Source organism: Callorhinus ursinus, unplaced genomic scaffold (genome assembly GCF_003265705.2).
Source record: "Callorhinus ursinus isolate GAN/ISIS: 27379988/994484 unplaced genomic scaffold, GSC_fseal_2.0 scaffold1, whole genome shotgun sequence".
NCBI classification, from domain to species: domain Eukaryota; kingdom Metazoa; phylum Chordata; class Mammalia; order Carnivora; family Otariidae; genus Callorhinus; species Callorhinus ursinus.
Window position 1 is genome coordinate 129,957,709 of NW_027397063.1, and position 18,139 is coordinate 129,975,847.

The 18,139-nt window shown below is 37.4% G+C and overlaps 1 pseudogene; it reads right to left on the reverse strand.

Annotated features, from left to right (window-relative positions):
- Nucleotides 1–11,458: 11,458 nt before the first annotated feature.
- LOC112823028 (calmodulin-binding transcription activator 1 pseudogene) lies at nt 11,459–11,990 on the reverse strand (annotated as a pseudogene).
- Nucleotides 11,991–18,139: the final 6,149 nt, after the last annotated feature.

Consider the following 18,139-nt stretch of genomic DNA (forward strand, 5'->3'; position numbering starts at 1 on the left):
GAATGAAAAATCAAGACATGTGGTTCTATTAAACTGGATATTTATTTAAACACATGAATCATTAGTTGCTGTGGTATCAAGTATTGAAAGAAAAAAAATGCTGTTTAAAAAATTTTCTTTTGAAATTGTAGGGGCCAAAGGCAGGCTGCCCCAAGCCTTACCACTTTGTCATGAAGATTATTTCAAGCTAAAACATTCAATGCCCAAAAGACTGAGTAAGAAACTTTGATTTTCTCTCTAACTGCTTAAAAGAATTTAGATAGAGGACCTGCTCCAGGAAGAAAAGGATCACCACAGATCCCTACAGCATAATGTGAACTAGGTGTGGTAGACAGGGAGGAACTTGGCAAAGTCTTTGTTAAAATTCCTCTCCCTGTCCCATTGTTTTTGGATGGCCCAGCAACGATTTGTTGGCCAAACATAGAGTCTTTTTCATCTTCCTGAATTACTTTCCTTCCTTTTGAAGTCCCAGACCCCTACCCCCTTCTCTTTAGTTCAGGATGACATATATACCTCATTTTGCCTGTCTTTGAAATCTCATGTCTATGTGGTTTCCTGATAAGTATGTCATTAATTTTAATTTTCTCCTTTTAATCTGTCTCGTGTCAATTTAATGCTTAGACCATCTGGAAGAATCTTGAAGGGTATAGTAAAACTTTTCCTTCCCAACAAAATGAATCCTGGACCCTAGCTATTGTTGCTGAATTTCTGGTTATTAGGTAGTTGCCACTATTATACCTGGAGTTAATGAAAATTTGTTCAGGTTCACTCACATTGTTAAAAATTAAATCCATTTATGTTATCTGAGATTTTTTTTTTGCCTCTCCACCAGTCATAGAGATTTTATATAAAATCCCAGACCTCCACCATTTCTGAAGAAATTGAAAAAAAATCTGGCAAACTTTGGCCTACTCCTACAGTTGCCAACTTTTCTGTAACCCGCTGTATCTATTGGGCCTCCCTCTCAGGGTTTTGGAGAGGGGTCATTAATCTTCCTCCTTAAACTCCAAATTGGCAAATGCCTTCCCTATAGCACCCCAGTCAAGTCTACCAAGCAGTGGAGAAAAGCTTCATCATAGAAAAAGCAAACCCAAAATGATAAGTAATGAATAAAAGGCTGAAAGAGACTCCAAATCATCCCAGCCAATCTTCAAGTGAAACCAGCAATTAAAAATATGAAGAACAGAAAAATAAAATGCATACTTTGGAAGAATTAACTGAATCTTTTGATTTACCAACTGTCAACATATAATTAATTTGTGTTTTTTCTCGATTCACAGTGGCAACCAATACACACAAGAAGCCTGAACGTGATTTGTTTATTAAAGGATACAATGAACACTAAGTGCTTGAAAATTAGGTTGAAAATTCTTAGTTGAAGACATATTTTGAAATATTGATATCGTTTTGTTTTTTTTTAAGATTTTATTTATTTATTTGACAGAGAGAGACACAGCGAGAGAGGGAACACAAGCAGGGGGAGTGGGAGAGGGAGAAGCAGGCTTCCCGCCGGGCAGGGAGCCCGAAGCGGAGCTCGATCCCAGGACCCTGGGATCACGACCTGAGCCGAAGGCCGATGCTTAACAACTGAACCACCCAGGTGCCCCGAAATATTGATATTGTTAGTCAAAAATTTGTTGAAATGCTTGACAATTATTAATCTGCTAAAATAAAACTAAACATAATTTGTTGACTAAATGACAATACTAAGTGCTTGGAAATGATTGATTCTACCTTATATGTACCATTTTTATCTACTCTAAATTTCCAGCTCACTTTCTCAGTCCCATTTATATAGATGGGATGAAAAAAAATGAAATATCCAGACGTCTTTTGTGAAATTGGATTAATTAATTTTTACCAGTGTGCTCATTGTGCTAATGTACAATATATTTTTGTAATGCCTTATTCCAAAGCTTTTAGTTTCTTAAGCAAAAGATGTTTCCTCACATTTACAGCCAGGCTACTATTGTTCTCCTTCTCATTGTAATAAAGTTTTAGAATGAGAAACACAATAAAGAAAAAAAGAAGGAAAGAAAATTCATTTACCCTATGACAAGAAACAGCAGGAACAGAGTATGGACTTGATTTGCCCAAGATCAGAGCTAGGAAAAGAAATGAAATAAAGTCCCAGGTTTCTGGCCTCTATGTCCAGTACCCTGCCCTTTACAATTTAAAGGAATTCCAGGCATAATAAAAAATGTAAACTGTAAATATAAAATGAAATCAGCACTCTATAATAGTACTTCTAAAACTGGTCAGTTTTCTCATGAAGTCCCTTGGGTAAACACATTTTGCTGTGATTCATAAAATTGGTTCAGTGACATAACAGCATTGGCAGGTTAGGAAAATGGCAGAAACACTACTCCACATGAATTCTCCTCTATAAGAGTGATTCCAAAATTGCATACCTTTGATGTCTTTGTCAATGCTCTACCAGATGTAGAAATCCACAGACACCTACCTGTTAAATTCCCAAAGGGGTTGTAAGCCTCCTAGATCATGTGGAAAAAGTACCAGGCTGGAAGCATAGGCCGAGTGGGGCATCCTTGAGACCCATCGCAAGGAGTCCAGGACAGGGAACTTCATGGCTCTGAGACCCCAGTGTGACCAGTAGTTTTGCAGATAAAAGGTGATAAGGTACATGAGTTATGTGTTCTGTTTTTAATTTTTTATTTTAGAATTTTTTTTTTTTTTTTTTTTTTTTTTTTGTCTTTTGGCTGGTACAATTTCAAACAAGGATGTTCCAAGTTTCTGGGCTGCGGATGAGATCAGGGATAGTGTAAGGCTGACTCATTCTTTCACCAAAGCTTACTACGCTCTTGGTTCCTATAGGTATTTTTGACATCATGTTCAGAAATCATATTTTTAAAAATAAAACACTAAGTCACTTGCCCACTTTCTGATCAGCTTATTGTTTTTCAACAGGTAAGTTTAGCTTTTAGATGTGACTTCAGTGTACTTGAGAGTATAAAGTAATCCTTTAGAAAATACACATAGCACAGTCAAGTATATTTGCTCATAAAAACTTCTGGCTCTTTGATAAGCACTGAACCAGAGATAGGTATATTCTCAGTTCATGTCACTAAAAACACTCATATAAAACCCCCTCTAGCCATTCAAGTTTAGACCTGGGTACAATATAGCTTTTGTTCAGCAATTTTATTTTAATCTGAATGTGCAAAGACTTTCAGCAACTGTTCTTTATGGGCCTACATGCCACATAATGTTGACAAGCGAGCTTTTTATTGATGCGTAAAAGCCTTTCTAGTCAAGCAAGTAGGCATAGCTATCTATTTTTCCTCTTAATATGAATATGAATCTTGTGCTTCGTGGTTCAGGTATTTTGGAGCCTTAGAGAGGGGTGGATTGTCTTGTGCTTTCTAGAAAACGTACCCAGTTTGATGTTGCAGCTAAGCTCCTGCAGAGTCCCACATTTGCTGCAGGATTATATTCATCTTCATGCCTTCTAACTCCCCAACTCCACCCCCCTCCCCTTTCTTTTTTATCAGAACCATCTCCTGGTTAGGAACAATTGGGTTTTATTGCCCTAAATCTAGACACTCAGAGGACGCTGGTGGCAGCCTGCTGTCATGGAAGATGTCTAACCACACTGAGACTGGCACACTGGAGAGGACATGTGTAGGCACTCTGGTTGACGGCCCAGCTCAGCCCCAGATGACAGCCAGAATAAACTTCCAGCCATGTGAGTGTGCCATCTTGGATTTCCAGCTCAATCCAGCCCTAAGGTGACTCCAGCTCCAGCAGTTACCTGACTGCAATCTAACGTGAGAATTGCCCAACTCAGCATTTTGAGCAGAGAGGGTTTTGGATGGGATACTCATTAAAAAGTTGGAGAAGGACCTGGGGAGAGCTGCTGTTAGTGGTAGGCTTATATCTTATAAACCCGTAATAATCTCAAACATAGCTTTCACATTTCTGCCTTTCCAGGTAAAATCAGTGGGACTCTCTGATCCCTCTATCTTTTCTTTTTTTTTTTTTTTAAGATTTTATTTATTTATTCGAAAAAGAGAGCACAAGCAGGGAAGAGGGAGAAGCAGGCTCCCCACTGAGTGGGGAGCCAGAGACACAGGGCTCGATGCCAGGAGGAGCCAGACACAGGGCTTGATCCCAGGACCCTGGGATCATGACCTGAGCCGAAGGCAGACGCTTAACCAACTGAGCCACCCAGGGACCCCTCTATCTTTTATCTTTACCTCTTTTCTCTTCATTCATAACTTCTATCAATATGTCTGTTGCCATTTTGTGACACGCTTTTTTTTTTTAAAGCCTCATTCTAACTGAATTGTCATGTGAATGTTTGTAGTTTCTCTCTCTCTTTTCCTGAACAGCCTTGGAACTGACATCATTTTTCTCTCTGCAATTCTCTTTCACTTGCCCTGTTTCCTAAGTTTGAATCTATCTCATTTCTACTTGCTATTCAGTGATCATTTTTTCTCCTCCTAATTCTTTGACAAGTTTTTTTTTCTTTCTTCTAAACACTACCAGTCCCTATCTACCTCCTATTTTAAATTACATTATAATCAATTATGGACATTTTATTTTTATTTAGAACAAACTTACAGGATGGCAATTATGGAAAAAACCTGGAAAAAGAGAAAGACCTTATAGTTACTTAGTCTGGAGAAAGTATTGTTTAGAGAATTTCACATATGTAAAATAGAAAAGCAATTTCCTTAATTATGTAATGAGAGGATGTGGCTGAATGTGGATAGGACATGAGAGGTGATTAACCCCCACCAGGAAGGCTTCTTCCGGGTCCCTTCAGTTGGCTGGAAGTCTTCTCTTTGTTCTTCCTGTGATGTCCTATAACGTGTCTTGTTGATCCTCATTTTGAAAATCTCAATTTAAAGTCACTGTGTCTATAGTAGGCCTTTTTCCATTTAAAAACAAAAAAACAAAAAACAACTGAGCAATCTGTTTCCCTCATAGCACTGATTGCAATTTTGTAAGTACTGTGATTTAAAAACTTCTGTGGTTTCATAATTACTGTTGTTATGGGCGTTCTCTCCCACTGGAATGTAAGCTCCTTGCGGAGGTGGGGCAGCTCTGCTATCTTTGTTTGCTGCTGATTCACAAATAGCAAGCATAGTATCAAACATACAGAGTAGGTGCTCACTGAAGATTTGTCAACCAAATGCTGGACCACTGTAACATTATCCTCAGAGCTGAAGTAACGGTACATGCTACTGCCGCAGAAATTGAAGGCATAATGTAGGAGCCAGACCACCAGACTTATTTCACTGGTATTATTTAGATAAACAGGGAAAAGATGATTATAGATAAGTTTATCAAGAATACAGAGGTTGGCTATGAAGATTTCCCTCATTAGATTTCTTCTTTCTCATTTATAGACACACTAGGAATATTGGAATTTTAATAAAGATCCCAAGAAACTTACTGTTTTTGCATGTATTTAGGTGTATTTAGGATGTCACAACAGGCAGGGAGTGGCAAGGGGTTGGGATGAGCTATTTTTAGATGATGCAACTTTCTAGCATCCCTCACACTGGGTACTAACTTCTCTGCCAATTCATATTATCATCTTGAGGAAGGGATTTTGGTTTCAAAAGGAGGAAGGTTGAGTGCTTTAGGCTAGTGTGCCTGACTCCATTTTTCACCCCCATTTTGCAGGAAGTGGGATCAGTGCCATCTGAATGGATTCCAGAAAAGCAAAACTGTGGAGGGGAGACAGTAGGAGAATAAATGACGTGGAGACTGTCAGTCTGGAGTTCATTTTCTCTTGTGCCACCCACCGAATCAGTGACCTCATTCAACCATTATAAGGCTCATGGTTTTTACCTTTATTCTTTTTTACTAATTTTTTTAATAACACATCTTTATTGAAAGTTTTTTTTTCTTTCTTTTCTTTCTTTTTTTTTTTTTTTTTGTTAGAGAGAAAGCATGAGGGAGGAGCAGAGGGAGAGGGAGAGAGTGAATCTTAAGCAGGCTCCATGGTCAGCACATAGCTCAACACGGAGCTCGGTCTTAAGACCCTGAGATCATGACCTGAACCGAAATAGAGAGTTGGACATTTAATTGACTGAACCACCCACGTGCCACTCATGTTCTTTACCTTTAAATTGGAGATGATAATTATGAAGTTTCAAATAAATTGCATATGCAAAATACTGCCACATTGTAGGAAGTCAATCTATGCCAATTGCCTGATGAATAACCCAGGGAATCCTGACATCCCAAGATTCTGTGGTTGTTATGAACCAAATACAAGAATTTACCCTAATTTTTTACATACAGCTTGTTATTTCCCTTAAATTAGTAAATTATAGATGGCACAAAATACAATAGGTGAAATCCCCTCTTATTCCCTTTTTACTTTCTTTCAATGTGTAGTTTACATGTAATGAAAGTGTACAGATCTTAGGTTTATAGCTTGATGAATTATTTTCTAAAATGTACACCCATGTAACCACTACCCATATCAAAATAATTTCCTGCACCACAAATGCCTCCCTCATGCCCCTCTCAGTCAATACTTCCCACCAAAAGTAACCACTATCGGGGTGCCTGAGTGGCTCAGTCAGTTAAGCTTCCAAATCTTGATTTTGGCTCAGGTCATGATCTTAGGGTCGTGAGATTGAGCCCCACGTCAGGCTTCATGCTCAGAGTTTCTCTTTCTCCTCTCCCTCTTCCCCTCCCCACTCAGACTCTCTAAAAAAAAAAAAAAAAAGAAAAAAAAAAGTAACCACTAATCTAACATCTACTCCATTGAAATATTTTATCAGAATTTAAATTTCACATAAGTGGAAAAATATTGTCTATTCTTTTTTGCATTTACCTCAACATATCCATGAAATTTATCCATATTTTTATGGGATTAATAACATTATTTTAAAGAACAATCCTGAACTCTACAAGGAAATAGTCATTTACAGAAATACAAATATCTCCTCACCTTCCCTCAAAATTATTTATCCATTTAGTTTTCCTCAAACATACTCTACATGAATTCACTGTCCTTCATGTCCTCTGTGAATAATCTAGTTCTATTGTTACATCTGTGTTCCACTCCTCTTCGTCACTGCCATTTGGATGGCCTACCCATCATATCTAATTATGTAATTGAATTCTGACTCCAGTTTGTAGTGCTTTCAGATAAACAGTGATGCTTTAGATTTTAGCAGTCAAGCAAAAAGAACACAGTGAACTGAAATTTTCACAAGTCCAGTGGCAAGTGCTTCCTGGCATCCCAAGTGTGATTCATTTATTTCTGCATTGCTAGTTTCATCATTCAGTTTGATTTATCCAGGGGAACAGTGTGTTGAATGTCCCTCAGGGTCAGGTTTTGGAGTATTTTTACTCTAATTACTACAGATAAGAAGAAGGGAGTGAGAAAGCCAAAAAGATAGGAGAACTAAATATAACTGTCTTATAATGTGTTGAATATGACTCTTATTATATTAGAGACCTGGCACTAATCTGAGCCTGGATAGTGGGCTATCAGGGCTTGATGTCATTAAATACTGATTGTTATATCACTGATTGTTATTTTATTTCTTTGCTAAGCAAGACTTTTCTGATTATACATTAGCAGCTTATGAGTTTTACATTGACAGATATATAGCTTATTGCAAATTAATTGATCAGTATGGAAATTGTATATATCAACCTTTCTGAGCCTTGCCAAGTTGAGTTCGTATCCTTGGTCAGAACAACCTTGTCGTACACTGGAGTTTCCACCTCTGGTAGGTTCAAGGTCTGTCACCAGGATAAGGGTGTGCAGTTAACTTTTTCCAGGTAATACTCTGAGGATGCTGTGCTGCATTGCCCAGATATCTCCATCAGAACTGAAAGATTTATTCACCCAGCTGTTGGAGGGGAGGTTTGGTTATCTGATGTTGCCTGTCTTTGAAATTGTGTCTGCTGAGGAGTCACCTTGTCTAAGGTCTTGTTCCTTCCTAAGGCAGCCCACATGCAGTCATGTAGGTCAGTGTAGGAGAATGTTCTTTTGTCCTAACTGGGGACAACTCTGAAGGGCCATCTATTTCCAGAGCTCCCCTTGGGGTCAGTTGTGGCCTTTCTTGAGACTGCATCATAGCTCAGTTTCTCCTGCACAATGTTTCTTCTTCTTTCCACACTTGTTGATTCCAAGAGTACTTCCTAACAATGTCTTATATACCATATCAGATTTATTTCCTGAGAATTTAAACTTCAGTACATCTTTCTACGATGGACTGAATTTTGTCTCCTCCAAAATTCATCTGTTGAAGCCCTAATTTCCAATGTGACTATAGTTGGACATAGGGCTTTTAGCAAATATTATGGTTAAATGAGGTCACAAGGGTGGGATCCCAATCCTATAGGATTTGTGACCTTCTAAGAAAAGGAAAAGAGAGAGAAATCCCAGGAAAGTCCATGAGCACACAGCAAAAAAGCAGCTATCTACAAGCCAGAATAAGGGTTCTCACCAGAATGTAACCATGCTGGTACCCTGATCTCAGACTTTCAGCCTCCAGAAATGTAAGAAAATAAATTTCTGTTGTTTAAGCCACCATGTGTATGGTATTTTATTATAGAGTCCAAGCTGACAAATATACACTCTCTGATTTCATGTCTTCAAACTTTGAGAGCAATTAAAAATTATGTTCTCAGAGCCTTTTTACTTGTTAATAAGCAAGTTATTTACTGAAGCTTAATATACATACAGAAAAGTGCACAACTCATAAGTATACATTCAGTGAATTTTTACAAGAGGAGCACAACCATGAAACCAGCACACAGACCAAGAAATACATCATTCTTTCATTCCTAATATTGGTAATCTGTGTTCTCTTTATTCCTAGGTAGTGGTTTATTGAATTTTTCATCTCTTGGAATAACCAACTTTTGACTCTGTTAATATGCCCTATTATTTGTTTTCCATTTCATTTTTTTTAAAGATTTTATTTATTTATTTGAGAGAGAGAGTGAGAGAGAGAGAGCACATGAGAGGGGGGAGGGTCAGAGGGAGAAGCAGACTCCCTGCCGAGCAGGGAGCCTGATGCGGGACTCGATCCTGGGACTCCAGGATCATGACCTGAGCCGAAGGCAGTCGCTTAACCAACTGAGCCACCCAGGTGCCCTGTTTTCCATTTCATTAATTATACTATTTTCTTTATCATTTTCTTCTACTTACTTTGGGCCTACTTGGCTCTTCTTTTTTTTGTAGCTCCTTAAGGTAAAACTTTACATCATTGATTTTAGATTTAAAATAAACATTCACTGGGGTGCCTGGGTGGCTCAGTTGGTTGAGTGTACAACTCCTGATTTCGGCTCAGGTCATGATCTCAGGGTTGTGAGATCGAGCCCCACATCAACCTCTGCACTCGGCCTGGAGTCTGCTTGTCCCTCTCCCTCTGCTTCTTCCCCCATCCCCATACTCTCTCTCAAGTAAATAAATAAATAAAATCTTAAAAAAAATAAAATAAACATTCACTGCTGTCATTTTCCCTGTAAGCACCAAAATACATTCCTCTTATTTGATATATTTTATTATAATTATATTCAGTTCAAAATATTTCTAATTTCCCTCATATTTTTTTGACCCAAGGATTATTTAGAAATATGTGATCTAATTTTCAAATATTAGGAATTTTTGTAGATATCTTGTTACTCCTTTCTAGTTTATTATTTATTTATTTTAACTTTAGTAGTTTATTGCTTCGTCAGAAAACATAATCATTATGATTTTGGTCTTTTGAAATTCATTGAGATTTTTTAGTGATATAGAAGGTGGTCTATCTTGCTAAATATACCATGTGTATTTGTAAAGAATGTATGGATTCTACAATTTTTGGATGTGGTGTTTTATCAATACCAATTCAGACAAAGTGGTTAGGAGAGTTATTCAGACCTCTGTTTTTTTCTGTTATTTTTATCTAGTTGTTCTATTAATTTTTGAGATGGGGTGTTATAATCTCCACTTCTGATGATAGAATTGTCTATTCCTCACTTTTATTCTGTCAATTTTTCTTCATGGATTTTGAAACTGTGCTACTGGGGACATACATACTTAGAATTATTATGTCTTTCCAATGAATTGACCCTTTTACCAATATTTCTCTTCTTTGTCATGAAGTTTTATTTATCTGATATTAACATAATCTAACCTTCTTAAGCTTACTGTTTTTGTGGTATTTGTTTTTCTATCTTTTTACTTCCTGCTTGTTTTAAAGAGGAGACATAGTTGGGTCATGCTATTTAAATTTATTTGAATTTTTTCCCTTTAAGTTGGAATGTTTTTCCTATTGATATATAAAACTAATTATTAACATGGCTAAATTTAAGTCTTATTTTATAACTTAATTTTTATCTCCTCTGCTTTTTGTTTCTATTTCTCCTTTTGTGTTTTCATTTAGATTAATTGAATGTTTTTATAACTCCCTTTTAATTTAGTCAGTGATTTTTTAACTATAGTTATCTGAATTTTATTTTATTGGTTGTTCTAAGGATTAGAATAACCATCTTTAACTTGTCAACAGTCAATTTTGGGTTGATATTATACGAGTTTACGTGAAATGCTAAAAACCGTATAATCATTTATGTCCATTTACCTCTTCCCCCATCATCTTTGACATAATTTTGTGTGTATCACATCAGATTATGCCAAAAGTCCACTATAAAGATAATTTTTGTTTTAACCTGTCGTGCATATTTATTATGTATTTATGTACTTATTTATTATGTATTTATGTATTAAGGGGGAATTGTTTTTGTAATTCGTCACACATTTACTATTTACAGTGCTCTTCATTCTTTTCTGAAAATCTACATTTGTATTTGGTATCATTTGTATTGTGCCTAAAGAGCTTCCACTAGGTTTGCTAGTGATAAAACTTCTTACTTTTCTTTCATCTGGAAATATCTTTATTTTATATTCATTCTTGAAGGATATTTTTGCTGGATATAGGGTTCTGGATTGCCAGTTTATATATTCTTCTAGATCTTGAAGAGTTTATTTCACTATCTTCTGACCTCAGTTGTTTTTTTGTGAAGAGACAACAGTATTCTGAATTGTTCCTTGTATGTGATGCCACTTTTCTCTGGCTAGTTTTAAGATTTTCTCTTTACCTTTAGAATTTAACAGTTTGACCAAGATGTACTTTGGTGGTTTTTTGTTTTTTGTTTTTTGTTTTATATTCTTCTTGTTTGACCTTGCTAAACTTCTTGAGTCTATATGTTTATATGTTTCACCAAATTTGGAAACATTTTGGCCATGTTTCTTCAATAAAATTTTTTTCTGCTTTATTCTCTCTTCTCTAGGGTCCAACTATAGGAAACTACATATTTGATTTATAGTCTTGAAATTTAATTTTTTAAAAATGTGTTCCTCTATTATATTACTTAAAATGTTGAAATTTGACTTGGTATACAAGAATACAATTTAATTTATTAATTTTTTCAAAAAGTTAACATTCTTTTTTTTTTTAAACTGAAATGAATTTTAATACAGAAAATGAAGACAGCATTTTGCAAATTTATCGCTCAAAGGGGTATCTCTATTTGAGGAAATCAGCGTGTTACACTTTGAGAGATGAAATGTTACAGCTTGTACATCAAAATTAAAAAATGAAATTAAATTAAAAAATGAAATGGTTACCAAGGTAATGCAGGTCAGGGGATCAAAGGTGAAGGGTCACACATTACTAAAAAGAAATCCAAAAGGACGGCTGCATCATGATCTCTCATTAGTGTTCCAATGGTGCCTCTCTTTGGGTAAACTTGAACATTTCGGCAGACATTCAAGGAGCTTTTTCGGTAAAAAGATTTTTACATGACTACTATTGCTGTTCCCATGATCATCTTCTAGAGGTGGCACGGTGTTGAGAACACAGTAGGTGCTAGTTCCGCAGAATACACTTTGGGAAACGCTCTTCCGGCTTGTTTTCGGCAGCCATTTCCCCTCCGCGTGCCACATCCTCCTCCTCCTCGCGACCGGGACCCCGAGCGCGCGCCTCGTACCGCCGCCACCGGCCTAGCCCCAAAGAGTTAACATTCTTAAGCATTGTAAACAGAATGACTGTAATATCTGTTTTTATGCATATTGTTAATTCTTTTAAAGGGATTTCCTGTCTTCTTCACAAACAATTGTCTTACCTTTAGACATTTTCCATGTGATTATAAGATTCTGAGTTCTCTTGGGAATCTTCATGTATAGGCAGATATGTTACCAAAAGTCATTACCAGGAGATTAAATAGGTGTAATCTGAAACCAGTAGTGGATTTAGAGGACACTTTTGTTGTTTAACTCATTCATATAACTGGGTATAAGCTTCTCAGTCCAGAGGAAATTCTGCTGTTTCTTTGTTTAGGGAGTTGGAACATCTGATATTTCATTTCTTCTTCATAAGGCAGTGCTCTCCTATTTCAGTGTTATATTTTCATGTCTGGTCAAGGTTAAATAAATCAACAGCATGTGCTGATTGCAGTACCATTAGGTTTATGGTGGTGTGATTTTACAAAATGAACACAGAGACTCATAGAATTTTGGAACTATAAGTCATCCTGTATCATCCTACTGCTTCAGTATCAAACCATGCCGAAAAATATGGACCTAACTAATTTTATTAAATTTTTTAAAGGAAATTTCATTCATCAGTATTTTTTAGGATGTTTTCCTCAGAATTTAACAGCTTGTCTCCAGCTGGCTACATACATGTATATATAAAATCTGTTTTGCCCCAAAGATGACAAATATCAGTTTTGATGATATGGGAAAGATGTATGTTTGCAATTTAACATAGGTTTTATTTTTAGATAAGCAGTTTCCTGGGAAAAAATTAATATTGTTACAAATCACCAAGAAATAAAATTGCCATATTGCAAAATACCAAGGGTTTGGAACTTCAGAGTAATCAGTGCTATAAGCTATGCACTGTAATTTGGGAATGCACAGTTGTTGCTACAATCAGGCAGAGTACCCCATCGTTTTTTGGTCATAGCCTCTCCTGAGACCAAAGTAGAGACTGGACACAGAGAGAAGAAAGGACAAAAATATGGTTAATTATTATACTCCTATGACATCGGACCTACAGCTCCATCAGGCTGTGGAGGAATTAGGGGAGGAAGGAAAGGATCAAATATTTGGGATTGCATCTCTGACCTGTTTCTGATTCCTTTTTAATATTTGAAGGTGCAATGGAGTTGAAATGGTTGGCTTAAGAAATAGGCAATAACAGGTGAGCCTGGGTGGCTCAGTCAGTTAAGCAGCTGCTTTTGGCTCAGGTCATGATCTCTGGGGCCTAGGATTGAGCCCCATGTCCTTGGCCTCTCTGCTCAGCAGAGAGTCTGCTTCTCCCTCTCTCTCTTCCCCTCCCCCCACTTGTGCTCTCTTTCTCTCTCTCAAATAAATAAATAAATAAATACAATCTTTAAAAAAAAAGAAATAGGCAATAACATACTACTTTAATATATAGTAACTTGGGGTGATTTTTTTCAGGAAGTAATTTAAATTTAGTGTTTCTTAATTATTACACACTATTAATTACCAAATGTGCATATTAGAATGGTCAGTACACTTTCAATTATTGAATATAACTTTACATTTATATAAAATCCATCTGAGTACACTTTGACTCATATTTTACAACCATGATTTTGTATCTTCTACATCTCTTAACCCTTATTATGCTGAGTATTTGAGAATTAACTGTGCTATTTTGCTCTGTTCTCACCCAACCTAGAGAATAACTAATTAACCATCACCTTCTCACAAAGACAGTAAGTATAGTCCCTCACTCACAGCGTTTGCAATCCAGTTGGATAGATAGATGTAGAGTAGAAGATTAATTCTATACATCATGTATAAGCATCATACTTTGTTTTATTCAATTTGATTCTAAGGAACTCCAAAGCAAGGATAGGCTCTTGTACCTTCGAGATTCTACGTGGTCTAGGGCAGGGTTTCTTAACCTCTACACTATTAACCTTTTGGACCAGATAATTCTTTGTTGTGGGATGATGCCTGTGAAGGATGTTTAGTAGCATCCCTGACTTCTACCCAGTAAATGCCAATAGAACCCATCTCCCATTGTGACAATCAAAAATGTTTCCAGATATCCCCTAGGGACAACATTGACAGATATCCTCTGGGTCCAAAATTGCCCCCAGTTGAGAACTACTTCTCTAGGGGCTCAGCAACTATCAGACAGAAAATACTTTGAGTTATAACAATAGATCAAGATAAAGCAAGAGTTTTCAATTCAAAAGGAAGCAATGGTACCATTTTTTTGAATAAGAGGACATATCACAGTTTTAAAATTTCTTAAGTTGATAATCCTTTCAAGAAACCATTTTGTTAGGCTCCCAGTGAAATAAATACTATACAATCAATAGTGAACAGTGAAAAGATCTTTCACCTGCCTGTACCCACAGGTATCTGTTTCAGTTTGGCAAACACTTTTGCTGTTCCTCCAAAAGTTTTGGATCATTCACTCAGAAGATTTAGCCCTCTAATTCAATCCAATCCTGTCCTGTTAAGGCCAAGATCTATTGCCAGATGAATGTTGCCAGATTGGTAACATTCCAAAAGCCCTTTCTAGTTCTAATGAAATTGTATAACCTTTTAAAAGAATAACAAGTTGCATGTGGCTGTCACAAGAGAAGAATTTTATAATATAGAATAAAAAACAGAAGAGGCATTTACAATGTTCACAAGTCTTTAGCAAAGGGGAGTGCAAATAATGGGTAGGGGAGAATGGAAATATATATAAGTGGTATTTTTTTGGTATTTAAAGAGGTTCAAATTCCATCATCATTATCTAACCGCATCAATATCATTTAAATAAAATTGCTCATACATAATCAGGGTCAGAAATGTGTCTTTGGAAGCTCTAGCTTTCCATTTTTCATATATTTCCTGAACTTTCACTGATACCTCATGGTCTCAAGCAATCTCCTACAACAAATGAGTCAAAAGATCTTTTTAGATCCTTATTTAAACTTTTATTTGCATCCAAGAAACAGCACCTGCCACTGAAGTATTTGTACTAAGCCAAAGCCAAAGTAAAATTTCTGCACTCAATTCTACCAATGGGGGAGGAGGGTGGGGTGGTGGAGTCTTCCCACACCAACAAGCAATTCTCAGACACTAGCTGCGTGTCCTAAAATTCAACTCGATTATGACACTGTCTACCCAGAGATAGCATCAGATTCCACAGGTTAGGAACTCAGTCCCTCAAGATGGCCCCCTACCCCCCAAAACAGACTCCATTCAAAAGCCCAGGTTGTTGGAAGCCCAGGTTGTCAGAAGCCCAGGTTGTCACCTGGGCTTCTGACTAATACATTATAGATTAGAAGTTCCAATGACCACCTCCTTGGGTTCAATTAATTTGCTAGAGCAGCACACAGAACTCAGAGAAATATTTTACTTACTAGGTTAACAGTTTATTATAAAATGATGTAACTCAGGAACAGCCTAATGGAAGAGATGGCATCTGATAGCATGAGGAGATTCTATGCCCTCTCCAGGCATGCCAACTCTCTTTAATCTCCATATGTTCACTAACCCTGATGCTCCAGAACAGCCGCCCTCCCCCACCTTTGAGGTTTTTATGGAGGCTTCATTACATAAGCATGATTGATTAAATCATTGGTTATTGGTCATTGATTTAACTAACCTCCATCTTCCCTCCCCTCCCTGGAGTTCATGGGGACTGAAAGTTCCAATCTTCTAATCACATGGTTGGTTTCCCTGGCAACTGACCCCAATCTTTAGGTGTTATACAAAAGTCACCTCATTAACATAACAAAAGATGCCTTTGTTGCTGTCATCACTTAGGAAATTCTAAGGGTTTTAGGAGTTAGTGCCAGAAATGGGAAGAAGGCCAAATACATATTTCTTATTATAAATCAAAGTATCACACAAAGGATGGAGAAAGAATTGGGGATAGGAAGACCTTCCTGAAAAATAGAGCATCTTAGGTACAGGGAAGTTATCATAAAGACTTACAAACACAAGCATTAGCATGAAAGAAGATGTCCAGAAGAACATAAAGGTTTAAAATTTGTGCAGAATGGAGGAAGGCAAACAGATAATGTCCAACTAGCATTCTGAGCCTAGTTAAACACGTTAAACACATTTGTATTAAACCAGGCCTTAAAGCAGCCACTGCAATTAGTATGTGTCTGAACATTAAAGAAAGGGTAAATTAACCATAAAGGGAATGCTTGAGGGATCTTGGAGATTGGATCTACAGAGGCAAAGTCTCTAGCAAACAAGGTCAAAATATGGAGTGTTACTAAAATTTTCAGACATTTTAGGGAACAGTGGTCTCTTGAATACCAATAACTCATACCCTTCTTTTGTTGCCTTTCAGTTAAAATAGATGTGCAGTAGTTGCACATAGTGATAATTGTTCATCTGTGTTATATATCCTTATTTTATGCTAGAAAATTATATAATCCTTGCAACGATACTCTGAGGCAGGTGCTTTTATCACCATCGTTTTACAGATGAGGAGGTTGAGGCTTACAGAGGTGAAGTAACTTGCCAGAGGTCACACAGCAACAGCCTGACAAGACTCCAGTGCTTAAGTATGTATATACTCAAAGTCATCGTTCCTCTTCTTCTTTTTTTTTTAAGATTTTATTTATTTGAGAGAGAGAAAGTGAACACGAGCAGGGGGAGGAGCAGAGGGAGAGGGAGAAGAAGGCTCCCCCCTGAGCAGGGAGCCCAACGCGGGACTTGATCCCAGGACCCTGGGATCATGACCTGAGCCAAAGGCAGATGCTTCACAGACTGAGCCATCCAGGCACCCCTCAAAATCATGGTTCTTTAGCAGTAGTGAATCAGATGCTTCCAGCACCAAATGAGGAGCCAAACCATAGAAGGTTGTTCTGTGTGGACCCACTTTGCCCTTCTGTCTGTACGCCCAAGACTACAGATGTTTCTCTCATGAGATTTGTCTTGAACATTTGGGAACCATTGAACTTGATGGCTGCTAAGTTTAGGCTAGTTGTTTTGTTGAAGCCAGAGCATGGCAGGAGTTGAAATGGGAGCAGTGGGGATAAGGCAGAAAGAACTTGAAACTAAGTGTGCTTGGTACAGTTCTGACCCTCATCGAGTGGTAGAGATCCCTTAGCAATTCTGTCAGTGTGGGCAGAACCAGTCCATACAACAGAAATCCTGAACCATAGTGGAAATAGCCCTAGGTGGCTGGCTAGGGAGGGCGGAGAATTCCAGACCTTGTCCCTTTTTTCTCCACATTGTGCCCTCTAACAGCCAATTTTATTTTCCTTCTCGTGGCATATGAGGTGACTGGGTGGCATGAGGTCACCTCATGGCATATGAGGTGACTGGGTGAGACTATAACCTCTAGAAACTTCCAAGAAATTCCTGATTCTGTGAAAGCTCAAGTAGGATGAAAAGTTACTGAGAGGGGGCTGTGTTATTCCAAGTGAATATTCACGGTTTAGTGTCAGTAAGTGGTGTAACATGTTGCTGACACAGGTAAAGAAACACACTGATTCCCTTCTCATCTCTGTCCCCTTACATCCTGCATATGGAACTGTATGGATCCAGAGATTAAGAGTCTCCTTATAAACTGTGTGTTCTAGCAATTTTCATGGACTGATTTGCCTTTCTGATTTTATTTCCCCATGTGGGTGTCAGCGTTGGGTAATGGCTAGAACATGACATCTGTAGCTAGGTGAACTGAGTTCTAGTTCTTGGTTTTGTCACTTACTAATTGTGTGACCTTGGGAGAGTTCACATAGTGGGAGACAGTTCCTTTGTGCCAATTGATAAATCTCTAAATCAGAATGTTGCTATCTGTTACCTGAAAATGTTAATTAAATATGATATTGTGCACTGCATTAGTTAGGACTTGTCAGTTGAAAATGGCAGAAGCTGAGCTCAAACTGACTTAAGCAAAAAGGAGATTTTATTACCTTTTGTAAATTAAATGTCTAAGACATTTAATTCAATTCAAGCATAGATAGATCCAGGTACTCAAAGGGTTTCATTTTCATCAGAATCTTTTCCCAGTTTCAGGCTTGCTTTTTCATTCATAATTTCCAGGCAAGCTCTTCTCAAGAGGAAGCAAGGGTGGCCAGTGGTCTTCTTGATGTCCTGCCTTGGGTCTCATTTCCATTCCTGAACCATTCACTGTGGTTAGAA